Source organism: Poecilia mexicana, unplaced genomic scaffold (genome assembly GCF_051168715.1).
Source record: "Poecilia mexicana isolate PSO_F unplaced genomic scaffold, ASM5116871v1 scaffold_23, whole genome shotgun sequence".
In the NCBI taxonomy this organism is placed as follows: domain Eukaryota; kingdom Metazoa; phylum Chordata; class Actinopteri; order Cyprinodontiformes; family Poeciliidae; genus Poecilia; species Poecilia mexicana.
The window spans coordinates 5501992-5526458 of record NW_028263392.1 but is presented as its reverse complement, the minus strand read 5'-3'; the positions used below and the strand labels follow the sequence as shown (position 1 = coordinate 5526458).

At 38.0% G+C, this 24467-nt stretch overlaps 1 non-coding gene across 1 annotated transcript in view; it reads right to left on the bottom strand.

The window, feature by feature from the left end:
- Window positions 1–6265: 6265 nt before the first annotated feature.
- Window positions 6266–24467, bottom strand: part of tafa5a (TAFA chemokine like family member 5a) — a 69998-nt gene continuing 51796 nt past the window's right edge. Inside the window, exons 4-5 of the transcript XR_015762102.1 lie at window positions 15964–16137; window positions 6266–7797 (exon numbers count right to left, since the gene is read on the bottom strand). This is a non-coding gene — a transcript (TAFA chemokine like family member 5a). The remainder of the gene's footprint in view (window positions 7798–15963; window positions 16138–24467) is intronic.

The following is a 24467-nucleotide window of genomic DNA, read 5'->3' as shown; positions in this document are numbered from 1 at the left end:
CATTTTAATTGTAACTTTGACTGATTTGTGTCTCCATTGAATTTAAGAGGAAACATGCCATTTTAAAGGCAAAAAAAGGCTCAAAATGATTCATTGTGGTTTTATTTTCTTGCATTTTATCCAGGGTGTATGCTGTTTTGAGACCCACTTTTATTTTCCGTAATCTTTGCAGTTCTTTGGCGAGAAGGCAATTTTTGGGAAGGCAATTTCCCAAATTCTTAAAAATACTAGGTTTTCAGTCACTCACAATCCGCTAATCATGCTCAATGGCTCCCCAAAAGTTGCAGCAGTAAAGGAGCGGTAAAGTAGTGAGGAGACGAACAGGAGCCAAAGCCCTTGACACGGGAGAATCACCTGCCTATTGGACCGGTGAGGCGGGTCGGGCAGATAGGAGCTTGGCCGGCACAGTCAGTGCACTTGGGCTAAGTCCTGTCCTGCTGCACCACGGCAGCCCGCCGGCCATAATGAAATCTGACAGGATGTAAATGAGTTTTTTAAAGAGCTGGTGAAAGCTGGTCATTTTACTCATTTAGTGGTCCAGTGTGTTTGGCTGGGTCTCCACCCGTCAGCCCCGCACGCCTGCCCTCACACGGCACACTCCACAAAACCTTGATCTCCTATAGAGCAAACTTGTATTTCATTCAAATAAAAATATTCCTTCTATGTTGTTCAAAGAATTTTCTTTGAAATGGCTTGAAAATTTAGAATGATCAATTTGAAGGTTGGAAGAGAGAGTCAGATGGAGATTTTAACTGTTTATGAAATAAAGGGAAATGTGAGATATTTTGGAGAAGAAAAATACGAACAATCAAGTGTTCAGGATGCATTAGTGGGAAATCAACCATATCTGAAAACTGCTGATATCTACTAATTATGTTTTACTTGATTAACCCCTAAAGGTTATTTTAGCAAATGAACATTGGTTTTGGCACAGAATTGCGAATTTTCCTCCACATTTACTTCATATGCAGATTTGATGGTGCATCTCTGTGGATCTCTTTTTTTATTATCTGCCTTGTGTCTTTTAAATGACATTTAAATGACAGATTTTTAGGGTCGTCTCAAGTAAACTTCTTATAAACATTTCAAACTAAACTTAAAATCCATCTGACTTTGCTTATATTTTTTTCAAATGGTTGAAGAGCTTTTTGCTCAAAAGCTCTTAATTTTAATAGGTGCCTTCTCATAAAAATATCGCCTGCAATATGATTTTTTTAATGTGCAGTGACCTTTAAGAATCGTTTGACTCTTTTCAAAGAGTCGTTTGACACAGTCAGTTCAGATCATCGGTTCTTCTTAGACATATTGGATGATGACATACTTCTTGGGGCAATGCTAGCAAATGTCTGAAAACCTTTTTCCATTTCTCACTAAGTTTACCTTTAATGAGCTTATTCAGCTATTACATTTAATCCCCTGTTTCTGTGCAATATCAGTCACACCTGCAGGTTAATGAGCAGTTTGAATGTTGTTGCTTGGGTTTGTTTATTTTCCTCCTCTCTGTGGTTGTGCCTGTTTAAAAATTAAATGACTACTTGAAATGGCACTTTCTATTTAATTGGGTTTGTTGAGTTTATTAGTAAGGGCCCTCCATATAGCCTCTCTAGGTAGCTGCTGGAAAAAAAAACAAAAAAAACCCCAGTGCACCCCCTGTTGGGAGCCGCTGGCATTAAAGACCTGTTGTGCTGCTTCAAAGATTTGTTTATGCACCGTTTAGACAAAAATAAACACTAGCTATTAAGATGATTACAGGTGTCTGCATTTTAATGAGGATTTATAATAGCAAATAAACTCAATGTAACAGACTATTAGGATTAGGTCTGTCCTATTAATTATTTACCTATAAACTAGCAAACAGAAGTGGAGAGTCCTGCAAGGAGAAACTCTTCTGTTTGATCCAGCTGTCTCATGCAGACGCTCCCAGGGAGGTTCACCAGCACCACTGCAGCATTAATGAGCAGCAATAATGACTAAAGGCACTTAGTTAGAGTTAAATGGAGCTTGAACACCCAGCTGACAATGAGCTATCTACCGCAGAGAGGGTTATCAGGGGGAGTAGAGGCTGAGTTCAGAACCAAAGCTCTAAAGCTTGAGCTAATTACTGTACACAATACTATGGCCTTGCTATAGTGTTCAAACCTCTTGAGTGTTTTAATACGTTTCGCTGAGACCAAAATTGAACTTTCTAGCCTAAATGATTTTTGTTGTTTTGTTTTAAAAGGCAGCATCATCCTGTGGGGTCCTGGAATCCTGGAAGAAAACTCACCATAGGCTGCAAAAGAGGTTTCCGGTCCTTGAAAATGAGCTCAAGTGAGTAACACTGACGTTTTCGATGTCATGGTATACTATGTCTCTCGGTCATTTTCAACCTCAAACTACAATGTCTGTTGAGGGATTTTAGGCGTCATGCTATACTATGTCTCTTTCCACCTAATTTTCTACATCATTTTATATTTTGAGTCATTTTCGCCCATTTTGAACGTCATCATTTTTGTTGTCATAGAATACTGAGAGATTTTACCTAATTTTCAATGTCATACTATATACCATGTCTCAGTTGGCCTCATTTTTGATGTGGGTCATTTTACCTCATTTCAACATCATGATATATGCCATGTGTAATTTTACTTCATTTTCAACATCATATTATATGCTGAATTTCGACATCTTTATGTTCACTCTTTTCTGTTGTGCCATTTTACCTCAATTTCAATGTCATACAAAAATCATGTGATTTTGCCAAATTTTTTAAGTGATGGCATACAATGTGTCATTTTACCTAATTTTATCTCAGTTTTGACACCCAAATATACTATGCATCATTTTACCTTTTTCTACATCATAGAATTCATGCAATGTATACTATGGCTCATGTTTGCCTCATTTAGAAGTAATGCTATATATACTATGTCATTTTGCCTAATTTAGAGGTCATACTACAGTATGTATACTATGCAAAATGACACATAGTATAGCATGACCTCTAATATGTGGCAAAATGACACATATTATACTAATATGTCAAACTTGAGCCAAAATGAGACATAGTATGCTGTCTCATAGTATGCTATGAGACATAGCATACTATGCTATGTATAGTAGCATAGTATGCTACTATAGCACAGTATAGTATGCATAGAGGTCATGCATAATGACCTCTATGCATTATGCATAGAGGTCATAAGGCTATGACCTCTATGCATTAGAGGTCATAGCATGACCTCTAATGCTATGAAGCGAAATGACACATAGCACAGTATGGCATTGAAATTGAGTCCAAATGAGACATAATACCTCATTTCGCTATCCTCAATTTATCATAATACCATCATTTATCCTCAATTTCAACGTCATACTATACTGTCTCATTTGGCCTTGTTTTAGAGGTCATTTGCACCTAATTTCGACATCATACATATTTTAGATCGTACAGTATGTATCATGTACACTATGTTGAAAATCAAGTAAAATGACAGACAGGATGGTATGATGATGAAAATGAGCTCAAATGAATAGTATAAAATGATATTAACAATAATTCGTCATTGTTAATGTCATTCTGTACTAAATGAGGTAAACTAATGTAGCAATGCATGACTTTGAAAATTATACAGCATAGTATAAAGTCAAAGTTGAGCTCAAATGACACAGTTAGCAGAATGTCTAAAATGAGTTAAAATGTCATGTAGTATACTATGACATGACATGAATGAAGTAAAATGTCACATCATCACAACAAAAGAAAATAAACTGACACCATATAGTCTGACTTAAAAAATGATGCAACATGAAATAACATGACTTTTAAAAAAAAGGTACACTGCCTCGTAGTATAATATAACGTCTAAAACGAGGTAAGTATGACGTTAAAAATGAAGCCAATGAGACATAGTATAGCATGAGGTAGACGATGAGGTAAAATGTCACATATAATGTTGAAAAGGAGCAGGAGACGTAGCATATAGCATGTCACAAATGAGCTCAAATGATGCATCGAAATGGCATCAAAAATTAGTGACAAATCAAATGATGTCAAATATCAGCTCAAACTACAGAGAGCATGTTGAAAATTAGCTAAAACGATGCAAACTATCTATGGTGTTGAAAATTAGCTCCAATGACAGCATGATTTCAGCAACGAAGCCTAATGACAGAGCACACAGAGCGGGGAAACTGTTGTTAAAAGGTCTGACGTGGGATTTGGTGAACTGAACTCGCCGTTAAATGAATAGCAATATGGAAAATAAAAAAGTGCTTGAACTTCTTTTTTCCTAAAGTTGCAAACATGTCACCCACTGAGTCAGTGTTTGTTCTCCCGCTGTCCTAAACCTCATAGATTACCAGCCATGCCAAGAGGATCTGAACTGTTTTATAGGCTGAAGATATTGGCACTGTGAAAGCATCCTGGTGAGGCAAGCAGCTGTGCTGGCCATATTGTGCATCGATCCAACTTGCGCTGCGATGGCTGCACTTAATCAGATTTATATTGTAAACAAAGACTTGTAGTATGAGATGTGAATTAGCAGGTAAATGTTATCCATCAAAGGAAATAATAATATTTTGTGCAGCGCAATGCAGTATTGGTATTTCAGAGATTTATCTGGCCTGAAAGCAGAGGCAGAGTCTTTTCTCCTCTGGGCTTACTGCAGGCTGCTTGTGTCGCCTCTGCAGGCTCTGCTCACCAGAACCTTTAACTAAATGGACAGATGCATGGATTCAGACAGCAGGGCACAGTCGGAGCTGCAAATGCGCTTTTACTCGGGTTATTTTTGCCCTAAAATTTAATTAGTTTATCTGACGGTTTTAATTGTGACAAAAATGGAAGAAATCAGTAAGAGGGAGAACAGTTTTTCAAAGAGAAGTGGAAAAAGAGCCCCAATCTTTAAAATCTACCCTGATATTCACACTCTGCAGGTCTCTTTTAAGAACATGGATGCAGATAATGAAGGAACCCCACGATGATCTGTCCTTATCAGATTAGAAGATGAAACGGCATAACGGTGAACATTGTCAGATAATCCTCAAAACGTATTGTGCAGATAATTAGAGTTCAGTCTCATTTATTAAAAATATCCCTACAGCACCAAGCAGCCAGTTGAGAAATAGAGAGACTGTATCTAAGGAGTAACTTCCACGACTGCAAAGTTTATATTGTCTTCTACAGAATATTTCAATCGGATCAAAGGAAAAAAGGGGGTAAAGCCTCTGCTTTCTAAGAATTAAAGTGCCTATTTTTCTGCATCAAATAACTGACAGATCTACAGTGACTGAATCAGATAAATGATTCAGGTAACAATGTTATGATGCTGTTGTGTTTCTAATCTTTACAACTTCCACACATCAAACAGTTTCCTGTAGCCCTCTTGGTTTTTTTCTTCTTCTATTGACTCATTTTATGTTTTCATATCAAATATAAAAAAGATATCTAACGAATCTACAAATTGTCTAAAGATTACTTTGTTTTTATCCTGCATCCTAGATAAAAATTGTAGTCAAAATTCACTGCGTTAGTGTTTTGCATCATTTTACTGCAGAAATAAGAACTGAATTTCTTGATACGTTTAAAGAAGTCAAATAAAAACAGTTCAATTCCACCCAGATATTTTTTCCCTGCATGGATTCAGTGATAATGTTGTTTACCGTTTTGTATGGAAAGTAATTCTGGTCCAGGGCTCAACTGTTTATCAGATTCTCTCCTGTGATATTGCTGCAGTAAGATGTATATTTTGTTTTCCATTAAAGGTACTCCAAGCCCAGAACATCCGGTTTGTCTGATGAGGAGTGAATGTCAGATTGAACTCTGGAGACGGCTCCAAAATTGGGAGGTGGACTACAGCGCAGGGCATTCTGGGTAAATACAACCAAAACAACTGCATGAGTCTAACCTTAGCTGTACAAGTGGGTTGGGGTGTTTTACCAAAGACAAAAGAGAGTGCTAAAATTTGACGCCGCTCCATCGTTGTTTACATTTCATGAAGGAGGAAGTTGCATTCGGTGTCGCCTTCAGAGGTTTTTATGCCTTTTCCTTTCATGGTGCAGCACAAGGCACTGTGCTTTTTATGACTGTAAAATGTCACAAAAAGGCATGGACATTAATTATTAGAAATGCTGACATGTTCAGCTGTCTTCTGAGATCTGGGGTAAAAAAAAAAAGATGAGCTGCCCAGGTCTTCATTCTGAAAAATAATCTGTAAAAAATACCTGAAAACCTGCAAAATAAATGAAACACACATTCAGACCTCCCACCACCGAAACCACCTGCACGTTTCTTGTTTTCTTTTTTTGTTTTTTTTCCATGTATTTAATTTATTCTTAAAATATTTCATGATAAAAAATGTATTTATATGACTATGTTTGCAGTGCTTCCTTTCGGTACCGTTCCTCTCTGCTTCCTTCATTGTCCGGATCGCCAACGGAGAGAGGCTGGGTTTGTGCGAACGAACACAAGCACCAAAATAAATTAAGAGATCAAAACCCGTTGAGGGGGAAATGAATCAGTATTCCACATCGTGTACAATACAATATCATAGCAAATTAGCAGATTTCAATGGCGTCCACTCACTACCATAGATTTACAATGTTCTGTTGGCTGCACATCAGTCCTCAAGAAATTGTCGCTCTCCTGTTTTTTTTTCTTTTTTTCTTGTCGTTAATGGTTCTAATAAGACTGACTTGTAGATGACCATGAAAAGAAAGCAGCTACCGAGGTGTGAACAGAAAACCATAGACTACGAGCCAGCAGTAATGAGAACAGCTTTTGTTCACGTTCTACTAAACTGCCATTGTGACCACATTTAAGTCCAATAAGCTTCTCTACAAAGGTACAACATATAAAATTGTTAAATATATAACTTTTTAAGGGCCTTTCAAAATACATTTAATGGCAATTCTTCGCTCTTCCCGTTCCGACTCGACAGTATCCGTCCATACTCTCCGTAGACGTGTAGCATTTCCTTCGACGTGATTCTGTCCGAAAACCATAGCTACTGAAAAATCACAAATCTGTTTTTTGTTTGTTTTTTTTTTGTTGTTGATACATAGTTATACGTATGCAGTATCTATAGTTCCAGTTCCAAAATACAAGTTATGGGCTTCAGTCTGAAGGAAAAAAAAAAAAAAAGTCCAGAAGGTTTTAAAAGGACTCCATTGATTCGATTGTTCGCTTAGAGAGATTTTGTAGCAACCCCCCCTCCCCCAAAAGAGGAATAAGTCTCTTTTGCCACCTCTTGTTCTAATGATCATATTTGTTGTCGTTTTGCTCTTTGGTCTATAAAAATAAAGGAGTTTGACTCCAGCAGAAGGCCTATTCACAGCAGAGAGCGCACAGTTTGGTTTTTACGGCCTCGTCAAGTGGTCTGAAGCAACAGGGTTCGGTCTGTAATGATCCCAGCTGTGCTCTGGAAACTCCCCCACTACAGAAAGACTTGGAGAGGTGGCGATGGTGGTTGGTGGTGGGGGAATCCCTTTTTTTTGTTTTTCTTTTGTTTTGAAAATGCAGCGAGCAGCTCCTTAAAAATTGGACTTCCAATGACAAAAAAAAAAACCCAAAAAGCATTTTAAGGTGTCCGGTCCTCTGCGGTGTAATAAAAGTTTTTCATCGAACAGGCAGATGCATTGACGAGGAGGAAGGCGCTGACCCGGTGACAGACGGCATGAGGGAGCGGTCGGAGACCCGGAGGCGCGAGTCACTGGAGGTGGGAAGTGTTTTAATAGTGAGTTTGTCCGAAACCCCTCAGGAGCACAAACTCCCTCCGTCGGTCACTCCTCTGTTTGGCACCTCTGGTTGTGTTATGACACCTGAAAACACACGAGAGAAAAATAAATTAGGTTTTTCATCTCACAAAAGAAATATCTCTAAGCATATATGTAGCAGCTTATTTGCATTTTTCATTTTTACTGCGTGTTTGTATTAACGACTCTACAGGGATGCGCCGCCATCTTTCTGTTTGCATTGTTAAACATGAAACGTTTCTCGCTTTCTGTGGCAGGAGGTGTTTCTTCTCACTTTATGGTTTAAAATATGTCTGTTTGTAATAGGAAGCAAGAAATGGAGAAGCAAAACAAAGCAAGTCAGCCTCAATAGGGCCTGGCAAAGAAATTCATACCTTTTCGACACTCTAAACTTCAGAAGTCAGAGGTTTGTAACAAACACCTCACATCACCCTGAAAACACCGTTACCATTGTGGCCTATGATGGTCAAACTTTGATTTTCTTCAGCACAGATAAGTATGGAGTAACTTTTGAGAAGCTGCAGAGGTTTACAGGGAGAATTTGTTGAAAGGACAACTACTATTAAATCTGACTTTTGTAATGCAACAGCTGAAAGAAAGCCTGTTTTCAACTGTAATACGTTTTGTTTGAATAGCACCTTTTTAAACAGAAAGATAGTTCAACGTGCTTAGATGAAGGCTGCAAAAGACTGATTACTGAGACAAATAGATTTGATCAAGGCCCAAACATGTTAAACACTTGTCAAATTCCTGAACTAATAAAAATTGGTTTGTGGCAAGAAAATTGCAATTTGCAGATGCACTATTCAATCTGAGATATTTTGTGAAGATTAAGCAAAACAGCTTAGTCAAGATGGACAAAGTCACATTTCCTTAAATGACATCTTTGACTCTTGATTCTTATTCTTAAAAACAACCAAAAATCAACTTTCATTTCCCCATAATTATGGAATTTTTGTGTTGGTCAAAATAAAATAAAACCCCCCAAAAAACAATCCAATTGAAGTCTGTTTACACATCACTGTATGTGCTGCTTATTATTTTTAACTTCAGACAGCTGCATTGTCTGTATGCTAGGTTAAGCTATGGGTTGCTATCCTTGGCCTATTAATTATTCTGTTACAAAACCTGTTGCCAGTCTGACTCATGATCCATCATCTGATCTGTTAGCGTTGTGTGGAAACAGATGGTGCTGGAGTCAACACTGGATTTCCAAAAGGCCTGATGGAGATCCGCTCAGGACTTACAGTTCTCCTCTTCACACTCTTGAGTACAAATTACTGAAAAAATGGCCCACGACACAGTGAGTAAATAATTCAATTTCCTTTTGACAATAGCAGACTGTACATTAGTCAGTTTTTCAAATATTATCAGAAATTTATAAAGACAATAAATCAAAATTTGTATCATACGAAATTGTTCACATTAAAGGTTTTAGAGTGGTATAACTAGACAAAGTGGTGAGGCATGGTTACTTTTTGTGGGATGAGACAAAATGGCAACATGTAGAAACACAGGATGTTTTGAGATTATTGTGTCAATTGCCAACCAACTTACTGACATTTCATACCGGCCCTGTGGAGATGTTGTGAAACTTTCATACTGGCCTACAAAGAAACATGCGTCACATTTTGCTGTTCCTGCTCATTTAAAACTTTATATTTAGACTACAAAGATTTTAAATTCTTAAATGGCAAAAACTAGAGAATCAAGATTATGCTCTATGTTACCCATCAAGTGGGGAAAAAATGGGAAGATAGGTTTCAGATGGTTTGTTTACACATATGAAATGTTTGGAATGAAATGACAATGGAAGCAGACGTTCTCTGCATTTGCTTTTTCTTGAAGGTTTTCTAGAGATAAGTTAGTTTCCCAATGGGTTTCTCAAGGTAGGCTAATTTCTCGAGATAATGACTTCATTTCCCGATGGTTTTGTCAAGATAAGATAATCTTGAAAATCCAAACGTTCCTCCAGATTAACTCGTCATGGTGACAAAACCATTAGGAAATTAACTAATCTCGAGATGGACATTGGCAAAATGTATATGCGGAAAACATACACTCTCAGCTTCCATACAGTGTATGGGTATGAAAATATTGGTATTACTTTAAACATTTCCCCATGGTTTTGTTGAATTAATCTCGAAAAGAGAGAAACCTCTACAATCTCAAATTAGGCTAGTTTTAAGTAAAAACTATTAAAACAATATAACATTTTCAAAATCAACTGCATTTTACATTTACTTGTGAAAGAATTGTGGCAAAATAAAATTTAAATCTACAAAATAGGGGCTGTTGCAAAGGTAATTTCCCCTTCATGTCTCAAAGAACTGCAGTCAGGTGAATGAAAGGAAAAAGCACCAACTATCTTTTTAAAAAGTAGTTTTAAACTTGCAAACAGCTTGCTTTAGTCTTTCATCACTTATATAAATGCCATATTTTTTTTTTTTTCTCCAACACTTATCTAGAAAACAAAAAGGCTTCTTTTGTTCCGTGCGGTCCCTTGTCATGAAAATCACATTTAGCCGTTGTTCCTGTGCAAATGAGGATGTTAATTACAGCCCTCTGATTGCACTGTAAGAGTGTTTTACAAATCAAATATTTAGACATATTTAGTGAGTGTAAGCTAATAAAAGCAGTTAGTAACAGTGCAGAGACCGTGTGAAAAACATAATCTACAACAGAGAGCTTCTTCCAGCAGCCTCCTCACCATCTGGCCACTGCCAGTCACACAGTTAACTTGATAGAGGTACCGATGCCTTCCAGGAGCGCTGCAGCCACTGAAGCCTAATTCATAATAATAAACTCTTGACGATTTCACAGGGTGCAATTTGCCATGAAAGAGGCAGGTGTTGAATAGAGTACTATCATGTATCACAGATGACAATGTCTTATGCTTTGGGAATATTAAACATCCCGCTGACTCTCGGTTTATTGGAGATAATGTCATGGTTTTGTTGGACCTGGACATCAAATGAGCCAAATCATTAAAGGTAAAAGCAAAGTCATGACAGCAAACTGCTTGGCCAGACAAGTTTTTGATGCCACAGTGTTCGTCTTTTAGAGCCTCCTAGTGGGCATAATGACATTTAAATTACACAAATGAAGAAGAAAAAAAAGGCAGAATAACTGCAGAGATATTAGAAAGAAATGCAAGACTAGCTGCATAGTAAGTTTTCTATGATTTCTTTTTGTTCACATTTATACTGTAGTAAATAGTTTACTGTTATTACCATACCCAAATCTCATTTTAGGAAAACGTAGGTGCTCTATTAAAAGCAGGTGCAAAGTTCATACAAAATTCAAAGTGAAATTAAATTTTATAATGGCAAAAAAAGTAGTAACTGAAGTAATAGTTACTTGAGGTTCATCAGATAAGATGTTAATTCTTTTTAAAATTATGATAAGAACTCTAACCCTCAAAGACCAGCAGACCAAACGGCCCTGTATGTCCTTGAATTTGTGAGAAAAAAATAAATATATATATATATATAAAACCTGCATCAAATAATTTTTTATCTACATGTACAGGACCTAGGAGTCCATGGATTTTTTTCAATTTGATCAGAATTGACAAAATGGCAATATGTAGGTGTGTAAGTCATATTGACCTGACTCGAACAGAAACACCATGGGCCAAAGCAACTTGATGCATCCATGTGACAGTAAATGAAGCTGTTAATTCAGATTCATAACTGCAGGAGGATTCTTTAAGGAATATGACAAAATTCATCTGTGTTAACATGCAATTTTCTCTTGTTCTTTTGTTACGGAGCAGCCAAACAATTCACTCGATTCGTACCTCCCATGCCTGGGAGGATTAGTTCCAGGATGAGGAAGACATTCGATTTCAGCTATGTTACTTGGAGATTCTTTTCCCTTGGGGCTTCGATTGATGCATGGAAATGTGCATACCTCAATGCATTGCATCCGCAGTTGTTCTGACTGAACATGTTTGCAAGTGGATGAAAACTGTGCGCGCACAACATGGATGTTGATGGGAGTTCTAGGAGTGAAAATGTGCAAATATGGCAGGGTTGACATTTTCCGTGTGAACTCTTCCTGACTCCCTTTCAAAATGTCACTGTGCCGAGACCCATGGTGAACGTGTGAATGGACACACTTCAAAGACAACAAATCTACACCGGCTCTCCAAAGTACTCATTCTTGTTCAACGTGAATAATGCAACAGCCGAATGACGAAATGATTTTGTACAATCTTTACACAGTTTGACAAATCTGACCTTGCTTTTTGCATCACCTCACATTGCTTGGTGCGAACCTCTCCTTGTTTTATGTCCCAAGTCTTTTTGCACTGAAGCGCATTCTCCGTCTTGCTGCAGCACAATAGTTTTCCGGATGAATATTCATAAGAGAACAAGTAGGTTAGGAGCGATCCACAGGTTAATAAGGGACGGGAAATTGCTCATTACATGCTGTGATGTTGGGATAATGCCTAAAGCAGATGCCGAGATCAAAATCCATGAACATGTATGCACGGACCTCCAGACGCCGGTCCCTGTCTCACATTAGGATGGGGGAGTTCAAAGCTATCAGGGGTGTTATGTCATTATCAGGCCTTTCATAGCGCATTTCCTCAGAACATCAAAGTAAACACATTTCACTCTGCATTCAACAATAAGGATCAGGACTCAGTTCTCAGGAGGGAAACATTGAAGCAGATTTACTCCTGGTGGCATGTGACAGTCGCAACAGAATGGCACTGATTTGTTTAGGATACTAGATAACTTCTTGGAACTGTCAAACATATTTAAAACATTTGTAATTGAGTAAATTGAAGGGTGAGTAATTAATTGCATTTTAATCAAAAAACATATTTGTTAAATAAGAAATACTTTTTGGTGCTAAATTATATAATAAATCTACACAGGAACTCAAAGATATTTATAGTTTTTATTCTGTTATCTTGGTTATTCAGCGATCAGACTGACACAAAGTGCTATTGCATCTATAGCTTTCAATTTTAACCAACCCGTGATTATTTATCTTTAGATATGTGAACTATAGATGCTGACATTAGCAATGGGGATGTCTCAGTTTTAAATAACATTGTTTTGTATCTTGGTTATTTTATTGTATTTAATGTTCATCTTTCATTAAAAGTGACTGTCAAAGGTCCTTTTAGGATCGGGTTGCAAATTAGTTGTTGCTACAAACTGATGTAGGCATCAGATTGTCTTAAACTGAGTTTCAGTCAACAGAATAAAGTTGTATTTTGGACTTTAATACCTCCAGCGATGATCTAAATGTCTGTAAAACATGCACACAACAAGCGTGTTTCCCAGCATCCTGTTAGATTGTGTTTTGAAACAAAATTTAATGTCAGTGGGCTAAGAAGTGGTTTATGGATGTACCAGAAACATGAAAATACAAACACTCCGGCCTGAACATTTGTATGTCAAAAAAAAACAAAAAACATTGTTTCACATTTTGGCTCGTTACCATCACATGTTATTGAGATTTTAGATGTAAGGAGGACCAACAGAAAATGCAAAAAGAAGTAAAATGATGGATGAGTAGGCCTGTCACGATAACAAATTTTGCTGGACGATTAATTGTCTAAAGAAATTATTGCGATAATTGTTTCAAGACCTTTTGACACTGATTTAATGGAAATTACCAATACATGCGATTTCCTGATATTTATTTTCAAAATAACACGTAACATTGGAACTGATAAACTAAATAAACAAAACAAAAATAAAATGGATTCTCAGTCTCCATTAACAAAAAACGTACTTGAATAAAAACTAAACAACATAAAGCCAAAGTGGAAATAAATATGGCATTCAACCGAAAGAGTGCAGATTATGAAGTCTGTATTGCCCTTCAGTAATCTCTAGATTTAAATAGAGAAAAAAGGCACATCCGACTTCCTAATGCAATAGTTCACACTACACCATTTTTTGCCCCTATTTTCCCCTTATGACAATCTTAGATCGTTGGCCAATCTGACCGATCACCCTGCAGTATGTGGTATGTGACGGCGGAATGTCGTGGCCGCTCCGATCTAAATCAGGGGTTTTCCCCGAATGGGAGCTTAACGCTGAATGTGACAGGTAGCCAAATCAGAAAGCGCGGATTCTCCTCTGCGCTTTCTGAGGGGAAATTATGGAGGAGAATCCCGAACAGCTGAAACAGCGCAACCCGAAGTCCAGCGGACATCGGAGATGATATGTGGAAACATTGATATTTATTCAACATTAAGTGCGAAGACTATAGAAATGACAAGGGGAGGAGTTGGAGCCAAATGGCTACTGCAGTTGATAAACCCAGTAGGTTTTCAGCTATTCTTCGTTAACGTAACATAAATAGGTTATAATTATTTTCATTTAGTCAGGACTGTGATGTATGTGAAAGGTAGATTCTAGTAAAGCACTGATTAATGCCTGATTTTAAAATTGGTTAACTGGACTTGTAGCCATTATTTTGTGCCCATGTGGCTGGACACCACAAGACACGACAAACCTGATTGAACCGTTATACCGTAGATTTCTGTCGGCTAATGTGTCTCTCAGGGTTTGAAAATGGGCCGACAACTTGTGTAATGTGCGCTGGACATTAGACTAAGGAAATGAGGAAGGGAGGGTCAGTAGAGAGCACCGGAGCTGAGCCTTTTTTCATTCAGTGTCATCAACAGAAAGAAAAAAGGCCAGAAGAGACGATAAAACCAATAATTAAAATGAGGTCGATAGGTTTAATTATCGTCCGATTAATTGATTTATCGTTTATCGCGACAGGCCTATGGATGAGGGTTTTTTTTAAAGCCCTTCTTTGTTCATACTTCACAGAACTGACTGACTTCAACTACCACTGTAAGGCAAAAATCTAATGGGGGCATGTCACCAACAACTTAGTAGAGAGAACATCAGCTCGACACTGGATTTTATTTAGGGGTCTCAGATTGAAAGGGGTTCAGTGCAGGGTGCACATTTTAACATTTTAATTAAGAAAATTGTCAAAAACCAAATTATTTCCCTTACATAAAATCCCAATAAAATACATAAAGTATAAAGTTAAAATGCAGAAAATTTTAACAGGTAGGAATACTTTTGCATGGCAGTGTAAACAGAGAGAGACTCAATTAAAGGACTAAATGCTTCTATCCTGTCTGAGTAAACAGAGCTGCGCACTACAGCTGTAAGAGTCTACAACAGGAATCGAGCTCTGTGTCTAAATATAGTCTGGCATCTGCTGTGGACACACTCGTCTGGACAGAAAAGCAACAGGATCAAATCTTTGCTTTAAAAGCGAATCATAACACCGGCCATAAATGGCGACAGTATTGACTCAACAGACGAGGCTGGCTTTCTCCATGAGAGCGGCCATCTTTACGACTTCGGCCTCAACCCTTTTATTGTGCCGCATGTTAAATTTACAGCACGGCTACTCTCTATTTCCCAGTCGCATGTATTAATATCCCGGTCTGTCTGGCGCCCTGCGTTGTTTGTCAGCCTGATGCAACCTGTCGCAGCGAGGCAATTGTAAGGGAAAATATAAGGTGTGCCTATAAAAGTTAGGGGGGGAAATAGTGTTATTAGATTTGCTGCACACATGGATTTTCAGCAGCTAAACATACACAAGAGAAAATGAGTAAGGCAAACAAACAGCCAAGCAAACACTGTTTGTATGCTTGATGTTCTTCTTTAAAGCTTGTAGGATAAGGCTATAAACATCCCTATGAATAAAGTGCCTCGTAAATGTCTTCACACTCTGATCTCTATCATGTCTACAGAGTGAAAAAAATATACATGCTTTACAGATGATTTTTTATCATTATTTTTTACAATTTAAATTCTAAAACTTTCATGCAAGCGCTTCCCTCCAGAGCTGCCGTAGCCCACTGAACAAAAAGCATCATGAAGACAAAGTAACACAGCAAACAGGCCAGGAATAAAGTTGTGGAGAAATTTAAAGCAAGATTTGGTTAACTGTTCAATACATCTATCAGAGTTAGGCATACACCTGCTGCGATAAAAAACAATAAATCAAGTAATAGCGTGATAAGTTAAAATGAGTGCGATAATTTTCAGTTGTATGCTAGTTTGTTTTCCCACCTGCAGGTGGCAGTATTTCTTATCTCTGCTACACTGCTTCTTCAGTCTTAATTGATGTCATGTTCAGGGTTTTCCTGCCCTGGTCACTGATTTAAATGAGCTTTCTTTAAAATAAAAAAACCTAAGGGTTTTTAAAACAGGGTTTTTATTGTACCTTGCAGCGTCAAAGAAGCCCTTGGTGCTCTGCGACCAGGGTTAGGGTGGAGTTGCTGTTGTGTTGGTGGGTGGTGGTGGTGTTAGTTGGTGGGTTTTGGCTGTCTGTCAAGGGGTCATCAATGCTCTCCATAGTGCAAGAATGTCGAGGGGAACTCTTGTCGCGTCATAGAGCCTGAAGGAAGAGAGGAAGAGGGGAAGGGGGCGATGGTTATCAAGTCCAAGAGGTTATTTATTCTCAAATTTAGACAGTCTCATCCCCCATCAACACCACCACTACCAACTTATCTAGAAGGGAAACTTTTAATTTACAGGTTGTTCTGGGCTTGTGTTGGTGTAAGAATGGTCAAATAGTGCAGCTCTGGCATTGTTAAAATGTTGATATGCAGCATTCAAAAGGAAACGATTGTTATTCTTGAAACAGCTATGGAGTTACTGTAGAAAGATTAGAATTAGAGAAAGTATGTTCTATGTTGTTTCTGTTTATCGGAGATACCTCCAGAATTTGGGAGTAGAAAGGATAGGAAAGTTAATGATTTTTTTCTCACACTTCAATCTAATCCAATAAACGACACTAAACAAGAGTCAATAGCACATAGAGATGGACTGACATGAAATTGGTAAAAAAAAAAAATTTCTTTGTTAAAATCCTTTAAAGTCCAGTAAGAATGCAAAACACTTGGTGTGGATATGAATGCAGAACTCAACTGTAACATCCTTGCCTTAAAACTCATGATCACATTAGGGTTTCCTGTCAGAGCAGAGCACATGAAAAACTAGAGGATTCTTTTATTATTGTATTTGTGTCATTACAGATTTATGGAAAATCAATCAGGTGCTGCTCTCGCAAAATGGAACCAACTCCCTGGAAACCTGAGATGTTCGGAAACTGTCAACTCACTTAAATCAAGAAAAAAAAAAGGCCTTTACTTGTTTATAAAGCAGTATTTTAACACAATGCGTAAATGTATTAATTTATTGCTCTTTTCATTTATTTTTTGTTGCCAATAGGATTTTTATTACCTCTATTTGAATTAAGCTGTGTAAGACTGGTGCAAGCCAAAGAAACACTGCTTGCCTTTCTTGAGCCATTATTCATTTTCAATCTCAGAAACAGAAAGGCTTTAAATAGAGGTTAAATACAACATTTAGATAAATAGTAACATTTTATCGTCGTAACGGCGCTGCAGTTACGACAAAAACTGCAGCGCCGACATTCTGACATGTTGAATTATGTTTCAACTCTCAAAAGTTCTTTTCTCAACATAAACTCCACATCAATCGATGCTTGTAAAGCCACTTTCTTCTCATCCATCCTGAAGTTGTTAAAGCGGTAGAGCAAAGCAATGTGGACACTTGGCTGAAACACAAAAGTGGACTTTTCCACTCGCTGCACAGAAGAAGCTTAAATTTAAGCTTACTTAGCAGATTATTCCCGCAGGCGCTTAGTTTGCTGATAAGAACTTTAAAAGATGGACTTTACCATGTCCCTTCCTCTTGCTTCACTCCCTGTTAACACCTCCCCAAAAATGGAGGGAACTTGTTCGCTTCAAGACAAAGCAAAGTGCTGAGTTTGCTCACTGCAGAACGGGATGCCGGCAGACGGGGCTAACCGTTAGCGGCAACAGTGTTTCTTTATCTTTCTCCCTTTCTATCAGCCTGTATGGGGGCCCGCCTGAGCAGCTGTCTGCTTAGTGGTGAGCCTGTTCAGCCCTCAGCTGGATCCATCTGCAGGGCCCAGAGGGATCAATTACCAAGCCTGGTACCGACCCACAACCACTGTGGGGGGGAGGCTGCATGGTGATGGAGGGTGGTGGAGGGGCTGGGGAAGATCCCATCAGGCCCAGTCTGAACAGGATCCACAAAGTCAAAGAGTGGAGGAAACGGGCTGTAAGTGGGGGCGTTCAACACTTTCTAACAAAACCAAGCCTAAGGAGATTTTTTTTTTCAGATCAGATTAAAAACTTTTTTTTCTAGACACGATATTTAAAGGGGCAGTAAATAATAGGAGACAGAGAAATTGGGTTTTTGTCTCTTTAAAACCCCCTGATCTTTCAAAAAGTCCTTCTTCAGGAAGTCATCAGAACATGGTTCCTCCATTAACCCTTTAGTAATGTTTTTACCAGCGTTGACTGAGAAGTAGCTCGTACAATGAGCTCAAAGATGTGCAGTTCCACCAGGTGTTTGCTAATTGGTGCTGGCTAGTCTGAAGGAGCAGAGTGGGGGAAGGAGAGCTATGTGAGGCAGAAGCTCGGAAGCTGCAGCTGGGAGGAGGAGCTGCGTCCTCGAAGGCGGAGCTAGGTCAACCCAGGCATTTTGCACAGCTTACTTGTTAGGTTAATGGAAAGGTTAGAGTCCTTGTCAAACGGCGTTTTGACTGAAGTCCAAAGGGTTGGAGTCCCAGTTGACGGCGTCTCAACTAAAGTTCTACAGCTTTTTATTTGTCTCTCTCACCATTTACGTTTGTTTTTTAAATCTCTCACTGTTTATTACATGCTGTTTTTATTTTAATTATGTAAAGCACTTTGAAATGCCTTGCTGCTGAAATGTGCTATACAAATAAAATTTGATTGATTGATTGATTTTGAATGGTTTCAACGGGATATTATTGCAGGATTTCTCAAACAGACACTCAAGGTATGTTTTTGATAATGTAAAGCTCAAAAATATTGATTTTACACAATATTGCACCTTTATGCAGGGATAAAAAAAATAAATAACAGTCCTCAGCTCAGTGCATATTATGCACACACGAGTGTCCTCTTCCTCCCACATGGCATCTTGAAAGTCTATGAAATATGCATATGCCAACTCATGAGCTCATACATTATCAAATATTAAAATATCTTCTCCTCACTCGTCTGAGTTAGAGTGTGACAGTTCATCTTGTTTCCTAATTTCTGTCTTCTGCTTTCCTCGCTGAAAAAGTCTTGATTACTGTAATCACCATCTTTCTCTCAGTAGGTGCCACTTTCTGCTCCAGCACGCTGTTTACATCCTAAAAAACTGACAGTCAGAAGCAGCCTAATGGAACATATGATTAAGAACCAGTCAGAGGATTATTACAGTGTTTGCTAATGTCCTTCCTGTATTAAAAATGTCACGTTGTGACGTTTGCTTTGAGTAAAAAACACAAAACTGTGACGACTGCAGCAGTCTTTATAATGGGAAGTGCATTTATTTTTTTTTTCATTTAGCTACCTGATAGGCTTTTGCTGCTTTACTGAAAGTTATACAAAAAGGTATAGTGATGTTTGAAATATAGTTTTTTTTTTTTTTAATTTTACCCATTTTTATGTCAGATTTTTTCAAGTCCTTTTAAAGAGCCCAGAGAACGACTGACTGACAGAAGGATGTAATGCTCCACTTTTCCCTCAAGATAAAGCTGGCTGTTTGGAAAAAGTTTTACTCTTGGAGAAAAAAAAAATTAAACCCATAGTTATAGTGTAGGAACCCAAAGACACAAGGCAGGATGGGAAAAGAAAAAGTCCAGAAACAGGAAGGAAAAACGGAAGGAAAGAATAAAAGAGGGAAGAAAAAAGGAAAGACAACATTTAGGATGGGATATGGAATAAAGTCTTGGACTACAGGTAGTTTTCAAAACTACTTTCTTTCTCCATGCTTATAAAAATATGGAAACACTGCAGAAAATTACATAATTGTCCAGACAGAGCAGAAACTGTAAAAATAAATGGCTTCAATAAACGCTCATGGATTTTTTAAGCTAAAAAGCTAATTGTGATAGCATGAAGCCATAATATTATTACTCAGACTTAACATGGACTCTGCTATTTTCCAGTTCACCTTGTTTTTGTGAATATATATAATATAAATTAAACAAAGAACGTGTGTTAAGGAGCCATGTCATTATTTATCAGAGCAAAACAGAAATCATTGTGAGAAGATAAGTGTGCCCAAAACAACCTTAAATACCTTAAAAAAACAGAACATTTACTTTCCTTTGACAATGTTAACATACGTTTTCCATCTTTAAAAAAACATATTTGTACTTTTCATATAGGATCATGTTTTTTCACAGTGCTATATAGCCTGAAATTGCACACATAATCCCCCAGTGTACTGTTGCGTTGGCTGCTTTAGGAAGACGCTGTGTTTAAACGGAAGAGTATGTCGTCTTCTGCTATACGTCGCCGTCTCAGCCACACTCTCTCCAGAGATGAGCAGCACTGTGTTGTGCCCTCCATCATTTCAGACTGGCAGATCAAACGGTGCAGAGAGCTATTGCAGTCGGCATGCATGAGGGGAGCGAGAGCTCAGAGAGGAAGGGAAGGGGAAAAAAAGTGAGAACGGCGTAAAGGGAGAAAAGCAGAATCCCCTCAGGTGATCTGTGGGCCTTTTGTGAAGCACGGAGAGAGAAGCAGCATGGTGGGGGAAAGAGTGGCTGAGAGAGACACTTCCAAGGATGTCAGATCTAAAGCAGCGTAAACTGTTGAGCTTTTGAACGTTGATGTGCTGTCACTCTTGGGTTGCTGATCAGAGTCTGACTAAAGAAACTTTTTTATTTAAATTAAAAACTGATGCAATTTTGTGCACCTGATTTTGTTGTTGTTGTTTTAGGACAGGCTGTGTACAAATGTATCCACAGGAGGCTTTATTTAAAAAAGGAGATTCGTTTAAGGAAAAAATAAAATAAAATCCAGAGATCTTTATGTAAAAAAAACAAAACAAAAAACGACATTTTAATCATTTCCTGTGAATGTTATGAATTTTAAATTAAAGGTATTCAAGCCATCAAAAAACATACAAAACACTTTTTTTTTTTTAAAGTATCTTAACGTCTACTCTTCCATTTAGAGCCACAGGAGGCATTGGAATAATAAAGGTTTGAAGTCCTTCAGCTCCGACTGAAAAAGGAAGCGCATCTAGGGATGATTATGCTCACCAGGTGGCCGTGGTGGGTGAGGAAATCAAATCAGATTACATTTGCACCTCAAGGGCAGGCCACAGTGAACGATGAATCGGTGACAAGGTTTGGTTTGAAAAAACCAACCTCACACTTCCTTTGATGCACCCCGGCACAAACCTGATGCATTATAGTTATTTTCCCATTTGTATTACCTCACTTCTTTTAGTCTGCTGCTGTACAAAATGTACAAGCAGCACAATTTGTACTTGCTATCCATTTTACTGATCAAATGGATGGTTGTATGATTGGGAATTAAACATTTATTAATTTGGACAGAAAAAAATAGCTGCTTCAAAATACTTTCTGAAAGATCAACAAACTTTAAATTCTAATGAACATTTAACTTCGGAGCTGGAAGGCTATTTAAATATCCAAAATAAATAAACAAAACGGCAAACAACAAATAAAATAAATGATGACGTCTCTAAACAAAATTGTCCTTCAAAACAAAAGGTCTAGTTGAGACTCATGAAATAGACTGAAGCCTTTTATTATCTGGTTTTTGTTGGAAAGAGACACAAAAGAGAAAACAATAAATCATATGAATGAAAATTCTCGAGTTTTTTAATATGTATTATCCGTTTAATAGATTTATTCTTGCGACAGGATTAACCACACACTTATAAATCAGGACATTTATAAAAAACTAGTTTTTCAAACCTTACTTTGATCAGATTTTAGTTTCTATTTTATTTTTATGAAAAGAAAGACCTAGTTGACCTTGTATTGTGTGTTATATCCCCCTATGTCTTGTAAGAATAGACTTAGTTTTGACATATTTTTTTATCTTCATGTTATTTAATAAATAATTCTTATTTAATAAATAAAAGCCCATCCTCCATGCTAAATAATGCTCAATAAAGCCGAAATCAAATTCTAGTGGTATGTTTTCTTTTTTTTATGCCAGATTTAAAATTTCAAAAACAACATAAACCTGGAATATTCGCTGGCTGTTGTGACAAAATACATTTGCGTCTCTGTATTTTATTATTTAGCTCAAAATGTGCTCCAAGATAATCCGTTTAGAGGCTCTTACCACATTTGTTATTGTTACCACATGCATTAATCTGAGCTACTTTTGTTACTGCATGCCCAGTTATTTAAAATAGAAAGTTATCGGAGGACTACAAATTATGTTCTTGGTGGGTTTTGCCCTTTCGTGGCTGCCGTCATCGAGTCCCGCTACTGAACGTAACCTCATTCCAAACCTCAGTCAGCCATAAGCCATGCATACATCAATCTTTCTATGTTTCATCTGGAGCTGGCCTTGGAGAAATCTATACGGCGTTTCTTTATTGACAGCCGTAGCTGTGTGCTCCTCAAAGCAGGGTCAGCACAAGATAAATGCATCACGAGGGAAACGGCAGAAGTACAGACAGGTGAGAAGAAAAAAAAAAAGAGTTGGAGGAGGGGGAAGAAAATCAAAAGGAGTCAAGTGAGGAGAAAGCAAGTTGGAGGGGAAGTTATTTTTATCCTGAAACACGCAAAACAAAAGCTGCAGAGTGACATTCTGTAGGTTGAGGGAGGACAGGCGCATATATCTAATCTGTCTTGCAACTCAAATCCAGCTTAGAGAAGAAGAGGTTAGCAGTGTCATCCTAAAGAACAATTGCCTCCTGTTCAACAGAGACAGCAACACTTCATAGAAAACTGACCAATAGACACACACAGATGCACACACAATTAATATCTAATCATATTAGGACTTCCTATTGACTTTAATTGATTTTAGTTACTACATTTATGACTAAACCTAACCTTACACCTGACCATAACCTCATCCAATACCTCTAAACCAGTGTTGGTCAAACTTTTCCAGGCTGAGGACCATTTAACCCATTTAACAAACGCTAACAGACCACCTAACTTGAAATTGCCCCGGAAAAGCACAGCATCTTAATATATGCAAGATGAACTAAAAATATTAGTCTCAACACACTTATTGTTTTCTTAGTTCATCCTAATGAGAAGTGTGGTGATGTTTTGTAAATTTGACTGGCCATGACATTACTATGAACAAGTCTAAAGTGTGGATTCTAAACTTTGCTTTCTTTCAGCTCAATGTAAATATTTTTTTATTTTATTTTAGGTGTTGTACAAATGCAGTTGGTCAGCGTGGGGCGCAGCGCTGCTCACCGCCTCGTCAGCGCAGCTGCATCAGTGCAGCCCTAAGCTGGGCAGACCTAGACCTAGATCTGTGTCCTGGTGGTGTGCAGTATGTTGTATTTGTATCCTAAAGTCACAAGTTTTGTAATAAACCCCAAGAAACTGAAAAATATCCCTCCAGACATGGATTGCTCCAATCATAAAAATAATCCTGGCACTGTTTTCTCTCCACCGGCTCTTCATTTGAATGGCCAGATCTTAAGCTCCATTATTATTTTTAAACACAATCAGTTGGTAAGCACAGTGTCTCAAACAAACTATTGTATACACGCAGTACATTGTGGACGACTAGGGGGCGCCCACAGACCAACAGTTTGAGAAAGACTGCTCTAAACCTCTTCACTGTTACCAGGTTTTGGTCCCCGTGATGCACATAGGTCTTCTGCAACTTAGTGAAATCTCACAAAAGAGCCTTACTAGGGTAATATAAACAAATACACGTGTATATATACACACACAGTACTTCCTGACATTTGTCCAGAATAGCTCTTTATGGGGTTATGGGGCTGAGTCAAATTAACTCGGCTTAGTCAAATGCCCCACGGGATGTGTCTGTTTGTCAGCACTGATGTTTCTTTGCCGAAACACCTGACGGACAGGTCGGACATGCTCAGTGGACCGCAAACAGCCGGGAGTTATTCCTAAATAAGACGGGCAGTGGGCTTTGGTTCCAGTTTGAAAGCCCTCAGAGAAGGGGCTATTCTTTCAAAGGTTCAAGTGAGGAAAAGTGAAGAGTCTCCCTTGAGTAAAAACCTCAAATGAAGTCTAAGTAAACATTTTTTAAGGAATCTATGTTATCTAAAAATTAATTCAGATGTTTTTAAGGTTTTATTACAAGCTACTACTACACAGTTTTGAGCTTTACCTTTTGGGTATTTAAAAATATTTGTAATCATGAGAGAAACAGACAATATAAAGGAGCACCATCCACTACCAGCCCCTTATTAAGGTAATATACTTATTGAACTACAATTGGCAAGCTATGAGTGTAAAGTTGCTGACTGTGTGCTGGCAACCAAAACAGATGAAGAAGGAACAATCTAATATCAGCTTGTTATGCTTCAAAGTCAGGCACTGAGTACTTTCTGGTATCAAGCTACGCCAGGTTTTACAAATTCAAACCCCTGTGAGTTTCCTTCCCACTGTCCCTACGGGTTGACACACTTTTAATGAGATGTTGGACGTTGAGGTGGCCAGAGTTTATTTTGACTAACAAGATCAGGAAAAACCTTTCCCCCTTCCTCGCCTGTTCTTCCGCACTGTTGTTTGGCCAACTGATAAAAAGCTACTACACTTTTCCAGGACATAAAAGAAAGATACATTTGTCGACTTAGAAATATTTCTGATTGCGAAAACAGCTGACAGTAATTGGTGTCAAAACCAAACGTGGTCCACCGTTCACTCTAAATGAG